Source organism: Octodon degus, unplaced genomic scaffold (genome assembly GCF_000260255.1).
Source record: "Octodon degus isolate 3935 unplaced genomic scaffold, OctDeg1.0 scaffold00018, whole genome shotgun sequence".
Lineage (NCBI taxonomy): Eukaryota > Metazoa > Chordata > Mammalia > Rodentia > Octodontidae > Octodon > Octodon degus.
Window position 1 is genome coordinate 1,312,849 of NW_004524594.1, and position 7,617 is coordinate 1,320,465.

Genomic DNA, 7,617 nt, shown 5'->3' on the forward strand with positions numbered 1-7,617 from the left:
TTTTTTTTTGGTACTGGGGATTGAACTGGGGACCTTGCACTTGCCAGGCAGGTGCTTATGCCACTGAGCTATATCCCCAGCACTGAAGAAACTTTTAATAATAGCAATGTGTATGGTGACGGTGATGCTTCTGTAGAACAGACTTAACTGACCTCTGCATTGTGAGTGCTCTGAACAACTTAAAATTCAGAATATTTACTTTAGTAGGGACTAGATTACATGAACCATGGCAGAGATTAAGGATTGATTGAAAGCTGCATGAACTGCAAACATGTACTAGTAAAATAGAAAATAAAACAGAGAGAAGGGCTGGTGAGATGGCTCAGTGGTCTAAAGCACCTACTTAGAACAAGCTTAGCAAAGCACAGGGACCGTGGTTCAATCCCCCAGCACCACATGCCAGCCAGCCCCGCCCCCTCGTGGGCTGAGCTGGCCACACACACAAATAAATAAATAATATTAAAACAAAACAATTAAAAAAAAGAGAGAGAAGACTGGGATTATAGCTCAGCACTAAGACTCTGCATTGTCTTCAATATTGACATACTTAAACATATACATACATATATAAAATAAAAGGTCTCCATGATCTGATCTTCATCTTCCTTTCTAATCTTACACTCCTCTCACAGAGCCATTCACATTCAATGTGCTAACCATGATTAGTACTTTGTTTCCTCAGACTAAAATATTTCCTTGTTTTTTTAAAAATCCCACCTGTTATTTATCACTGATTTGAAGTGTCTTTTTTTCTACAAGATTTTCACTGACTAGCCCTCTGTTAATCTCATCTTTAAGCTCCCATAACCCGTTTGTTTCCTGCTTTGAGCATGTTCCATATGCAGTATGTTTTGTGTTATGATTATTTATTTTATTTATTCTACTGTAAACTCCTTGAATACATCATTGTTTACCCATATAGAGAGTGAGTGAATGAATATTTTGTGTACAGTTGTGTGGACCAACCCCTCATTAGATCCTATTACAGCCAACCCATGTACATGGAATCCTATTTTTATTTCCTTAGGACATTGTTGCAGTGTGGGTGGTTCAACCTAAGGCTCCTGCATAGAAGGCAAGTAACCTGTCACTGAGCAATAACTGTAGGCTTTGGACCGTAGTTTGAATAGCACCAGTCTTATCATATGCGACATGTATGAATTTCACAAGAAAAATAGTAAGCTAGTAAGCAAGTTACTGAAGACTACACAGTTAATTTCGTTATTTTAGGAGTATGCAGTATGATTAAGATACAAAGCCAGACACATCTCAGAAATGTGCTTCTGTGGAAAGACAGGGTGGGAAAGCATACAAATACAGTACTAATATTGATGGTGTTCAGTGTTTAGATTGGATGGTGAGGGTGATGTGTCAGGTTTGCTGTAGTGTTTCACAACTTACCCTTGTTTCACATGTGTTTTTTATATAAAAAATTCTAAAAAACAATTTTTAAATAATTATGAAGACACATGACATGCCAACCCTGACCCTGGGTGCACTGAGCTGGCTACTGAGACCGGGTGTGGTGGCACACACCTGTAATCCCAGCACTGTGGTGACAGAATACAGGAGGATCACTACAAGTCCAAGCTGCGTAGTGAGACCCTGTACCAAATACATAAAAAATAAATAAAATAATTTTGAAGAAAAAATCATTAAGTCCTTTTTTTCATAGCAGTATCAATTCTGAAAGAAAACAGACACAGTGACTAAGAGTGTTCAGTGTCACATGTATGTGAAAACACTGCATCCATTATTTTGGTAGCAGGGTAAGTTTTAGTGTGAAGCAGGCCTTTCCTTTACACGAAAAGAGAAAAATCATAAACAACAATTTTTAAAAACCCAAAATATAAAGTAGCTATTTTTTCTCATTGCTGAGACAAAATACATGACACCTGAAGTTAAAGGGGGAAAGGTTTAGTTTACAGTTTGTAGAGGTTTCTGTCCATAATTGGCTGACTCTGAAACTGGGATGGCAGGGAGGCAATGAAGAGGAGAAAACAGTTTACAGCAGGAAAAGACAATAAAAGCAAGGAATGACCACAGCTCTTTATAATCCCTTATATTTAAACTATTTAGGGCAGACAGTACTCACACCCTTATTCCTAGTGCCATTGCACCATGAGTAAAGCTCAGTGTCACGCATTTTAAATCCAGCCACCTCTGAAAAAAACCCTGCCTAGAACCACATGAGACTTTGGGGAGGACATCTAGGCACAAGCCAAACAGTGGCATATGCCATTTCAGAATGTATATACAATGACATCTAAATTTTATACGAGGCGATCAGTTTGTGTAACCATTTTCTTTATGTTTCTAAAGAAAGAATAGACAGTAGAAAAAAGAAAAAGATTGTAGTCAAATCAAAATATGACAGTTGAATATATTCATTTTCTCTTGGTTGGAAATTGTTTTCAAAGCTCTCCTTTTCTCTTAGAAAAACAGTATGATTGATAAAGTTTACTTTTGTAGCTCAGGCTTTTGCCACTTTAGAGATTTACAACTTGAGTTGCACATTAGAATCACCTAAGGAACTTTTAAAAAATGAATTTGAGGCAAAATTCACATGAGAAAATTAACCTTTGGTGTAGGGTGGGTGCTGGAAATCTAACTTAGAGCATTGTGCTTGTCAGGCAGATGTGCTGCTGAGCTACCTCCCTGGCCCAATCATTTTTATTTTTATTTATTTATTTATTTTTAAATTTTTTTTTATTTATTTGAGAGAGAGAGAGAGAGAGAGAGAGAGAGAGAGAGAGAGAGAGGTGTGTGTGGCCAGCTCAGCCCACCAGGGGGCGGGGCTGGCTGGCATGTGGTGCTAGGGGATTGAACCGCGGTCCCTGATGCTTTGCCAAGCTTGTTCTAAGTAGGTGCTTTAGACCACTGAGCCATCTCTCCAGCCCCCCAATCATTTTTAAATGAACAATTTTCAGTAGTATTTAGTACATTCACAATGTTGTGCAACAACCACTTCTATTAGTTTTAAAACATTTCCATAACTCTAAAGTACTTACCCCTTGGTAACCGCCAGTCTGCATCCTTTTTCTGTGGATTTCTCTATTCTAGATAGTGACAAATAAATGGAATGAAATAATAGAAGACGTTCTGTTTGTCTTCTTTTTAGTTTAGTCTTTGCAGTACTGTCAGTTGCTCCCAAAGGGCCTTCAGACTAAACTACATTCCCAGTCCTTTTTACTTATTTTTTGTTTTTATGCAGCAGCCTGCTAAATTTCAAGGCTGGCCTTGAATTTATAATCTTTCTTTTTCAGGCTTCTGAGTAGCTGGGGTTAAAGATGTGTGCTTCCTGCCCAACTGGTTCTTTTACTTAGTATAGTGTTTTTGTTGTTGTTTTATTTTGTTTTATATATTTAGTACAGCATCTACAGGATCTCACTGCACAGATCGGACTCATAGTGATCCTCCTGTGTTTCAGCCTCCCAAGCGCTGGGGTTACAGGCACGAGCCACCATGCCCAGTCTCAGTCGCTGTCTCAGCATCTTGGGGGAGGGGCCCAGCACAGCATGCTGGGGATCAAACCCCAGCACTGTGCTCTGTTTAGGCATGCACTTTAGTCTGCTGAGCTATCTGGGCAGTGCTAGTATAGCATTTTTGAGGTTCACTCATGTTGTATATGTTTCAGCATTTTTTTCCTCTTTATGCAAGAGTAATAATTGTATGTACCTATCACAATCAATTGGTAGAATTTGGACTTTGGAGTTTTTTTTTTTTTTCTGATACCAGGGATCAAACTTGGGACTTGGTGCTTTCCAGGCAGGTGTTTAGGCCGCTGTGCTATTTCCTCTCCTGGGCTGTTTTTATTTATTTATTTATTTATTTATTTATTTGGTACAGGATCTCACTATGCAGCTCGGACTCATATCTCATCCTCCCCAGTGCTGAGATTACAGGTGTGTACCACCAAGCCTGGTTTCAGAGATAGCTTAGGCCTGCATAGCATGCAGTGCTAGGGATTGAACCTGGGATCAAACCCAGGTCCTTGTGCTTGCCAGGCAGGTGCTTACACCTCCAAGCTATTGTCCAGCACTGGGCTGGTTTTTGGCTGTTATGAATAGTGATGCTGTGAACATGCATGTTGAAGTACTTATTTGAACATCTGTTTTCAATTCTTTTAAATATATACCTACTGTTGTTTTAGCATTGTGTGATCAAATCATAGTTCTATGTTTAAGCTTTTGAGGAACCACTAAATTATTTTCCACAGCAACTAAACTGTTTTATGTTACCTGTGGGGGGGGTGTTTCCATTTTTCCACATCTCATTATGATTAGTTCAGGCTGGCTTGGAAATCACTGTGTAACCTAGGCTGGCCTTGAATTTGTAACCGTCCTGCTTCAGCCTCCCAAGTGCAGGGATTATGGGCTATGTTACCATTTCCAATAAAGCTGGGGAACTTTAAAAATACCCAGATCTAATAATTGTATATTTAATTGACATGCCAGTGTACATTTGAATGGCAGGAGAGACTGCTCCTTCACTATAGAATTTGAAAAGTATACTGTGTAGTTAATTCATTTTCATTATTTTTGATATTGTACTCTATGAATATACCACTCTTTACTCATTGACCTTTGATTAATTTGTGGTGAACTCAACTTTTGACTGTTACAAACAACACTGCTATGAGCTTCCTTATGTAGACCTTCTTAAACAAGTGGTATTCATTTGCAGGGTGTATAGCTAGAATGGAATTGCTGGATAATAGGATATGTGCATCTTCATACCGTATAGTACTGTTGTCCAAACTGTTGTACTAGTTTATGTCCTGCCCTTGCTGAATTTGAGTTTCTGCAGATTCTCTGTTAAAATGTGACTCCCTATTCTAAAATATGTTGTTGGGGAGGGTGTGGTTAGAGATTTTGAAGAAGAGTTTTAATTAAAGTTCTGTTTACTCTAATAAACTTTTATAGTTCAGTCTTTCTTTTTATATAACTTTTCCTGGGATATTTTCTTCCTTTTGATGGGAGAGAATAAAGGAAGAAGCACAGACTTTGAGTGGTATGTCACTTCTTATCAGTTTTGCTGTTTTGACAAGTTATTCTTTGTGAACCTATGTATAAAGTGGGGAGAGTATTTTTTTCTCTTTTTCATGTAGTTGATATTAGTACAAGAGGCTTTAACATGTTTAAGAAGGACTCACAAATATATATTGAAAACATATTTTATGCTAGTTCAGGATCGAGAATTAAGAGATAAGTGGGACCTTTTGTACATTTTTTGTTTGTTTGGTTTTTTGTACATTATTTTTTTAATTTTTTTTTTATTTATTAGAGAGAGAGAGAGAGAGAGAGAGAGAGAGAGAGAGGTGTGTGTGTGGCCAGCTCAGCCCACCAGGGGGCGGGGCTGGCTGACATGTGCTGGGGGATTGAACCGCGGTCCCTGATGCTTTGCTAAGCTTGTTCTAAGTAGGGCTTTAGACCACTGAGCCATCTCTCCAGCCCCTGTACATTATTTTTTGATACTGAAAAATTGGGAGCAATTTAGATGTCCAACCATAAGATTGGTAATTATGGTATGTTCATAAACTAGGGTGCTATGTAGATGCTACGTCACGTTTTCAATTACAGGAAAAACTTGATAAGGAAAAGGTTGTAGTAGGTTTATCTCTGTCTTTTCATATAATTCACACATGTTCAGTGCAGTTACTTTGTTGGTGATAAAATTGTGTTTTAATACTTTTATACCTTAGGTATTTTCCATAGTTACTAAATATACTACAGTTAACATACTCAATAAGTACATTACATACTTTTAAAAAGGGTGAAAAAAAGGTGTCATCTAAAAAATATGGTGTTGCAAGCACAAGGGCCTGAGTTTAATCCCTGGTTCCACAAAAAAATTTAAAAATATGGTGTTGGGCAGGCCAAATAGCTCAGTGGATTAAAAGCACCTGCAAGCAAATGCAGGGGTGGGGGGGGTTGATCCTGGGCCTGCCTTGCCAGCCCCGCCCCCAGGGTGGGCTGAGACTGTGATTGAGACTGGGTGTGGTGTTTTGTACCTGTAATCCCAGCTCTTGGGAAGCTGTAAACAGGCGGATCACTACGAGTCTGATCTAATAGTGAGAATCTGAACACCCTGTAGACCCTTTCCTAAGATATAAATAAATAAATAAATAAATAAATAAATAAATAAATAAAAAAAATAAGATAAAAAATATGCTGTTATCTGAATGGGTACCATAAAGTAGGTAGAAGAACATTGACTATAAGTCTCACCAAAGGACTGGGTGTGGTGGCATAAACCTCTAATCTCAGCAGTCTGGAAGCTGAGGCAGGAATATTACTTGGAGTTTGCGGCTAGCCTGGACTAAATAGTTTGAGGCAAGCCTAGACTACATAGCAAGACCTTGTCAAAAAACCAAAATAAAGCAAAATACACTTCACTAAAAATGGTTTAAATATAAAGAATATTTATAAATTAATAGCTCACTTTGGATGTGACAGTGCATGCCTGTAATCTCAGCTCTTGGGATGCTGAGATGGGAGGATTGCTGCAAGTTTGAGGCCAGCCTGAACTACATGGTGAGTTCAAGGCCTTCATGAACTACACAGCGAGAACTTGTCTCTAAAAAAAGGAATAGTTCATTCAGGAACTTAATTTTTTGAATTCATATAAACATGGACTATGGCCGCAGAGGGCCTGCCTAGGCAAGTGCAGGGACCCGGGTTCAATCCCTGGTACCATATGCCATGCTGGCTCTGGAACCCTGGGTATGCTGCGCAGACCATCAAAACCTGGCGTGGTGGTGCACGCCTGTGATCCCAGCACTGGGGAGGCTGAAACAGGAGGATCACTGCAAGTCTGAGCTACATAGTGAGACCCTGTACCAAATATATATAATTAAAAAATAAATACACTATTAAACATGGACTAGAGTCAAATTTATCAGAATTGAGTAGAGAGCTAGTTAACATTGAGATTTTTTCCCTGTTGATTATTTTCTATAAAGAATGTTAGGTGAACAGTTGAAAGTATGAAATTATGGAAAAATAAAAAAAATAGTATGATTTTTCTTTTTTTTTTAAAGTATGATTTTTCTATAAAACTTTTCTTATAGTAGAAAACTTTCTTTTGACCACTTGAAGGTTTGATAATTGAGTCTACCATATAAACTGACAACAGAAAATCCTTTTTATGTACACTGGAAGAGGAGGAATGCGCAGCAAATAAGAGCTTGGCATTGTGATGCACATCTGTAATCCCAGCAGTTTGGGAGGCTCAGACAAAAGGATTCCAAGTTTGAGAATAGCCCTAAGTGATTTAGAGATTTTGCAAGGCCCTGTCATAAAAAATAAGTTTTAAAAAGGGCTGGGGATGTAGCTCAGTGCCAACACCCTTGGTTCAATCCCTATTACTGAGGGGAAAAAAGGAAAAGGTATGCAAATAGTGTCTCTTAGGTAAACTGCCTTCAGAAGCATTGGTAGTACCGGTGATAAACTGTCTCCCCCAAGCATCTGCCTCTAGTTTTCTTGGTTTGATATAGGGGGGACTTCAGAAAAAAAGCCTCGACTATATACTAATGTATATTTCCTCTATAGATGTAGGTTGCTTTTACAGCAGGACGGCTTTTCAGAGCTGTTCCTGTTTCTTTTTTTTTTTTTT

The 7,617-nt window shown here is 38.5% G+C and overlaps 1 protein-coding gene across 1 annotated transcript in view; it reads left to right on the plus strand.

Moving 5' to 3' along the window:
• Ckap5 (cytoskeleton associated protein 5) overlaps positions 1–7,617 on the plus strand; it is a 124,737-nt gene that overhangs the window by 23,695 nt on the left and 93,425 nt on the right. The gene's annotated exons all lie outside the window — the stretch shown is intronic.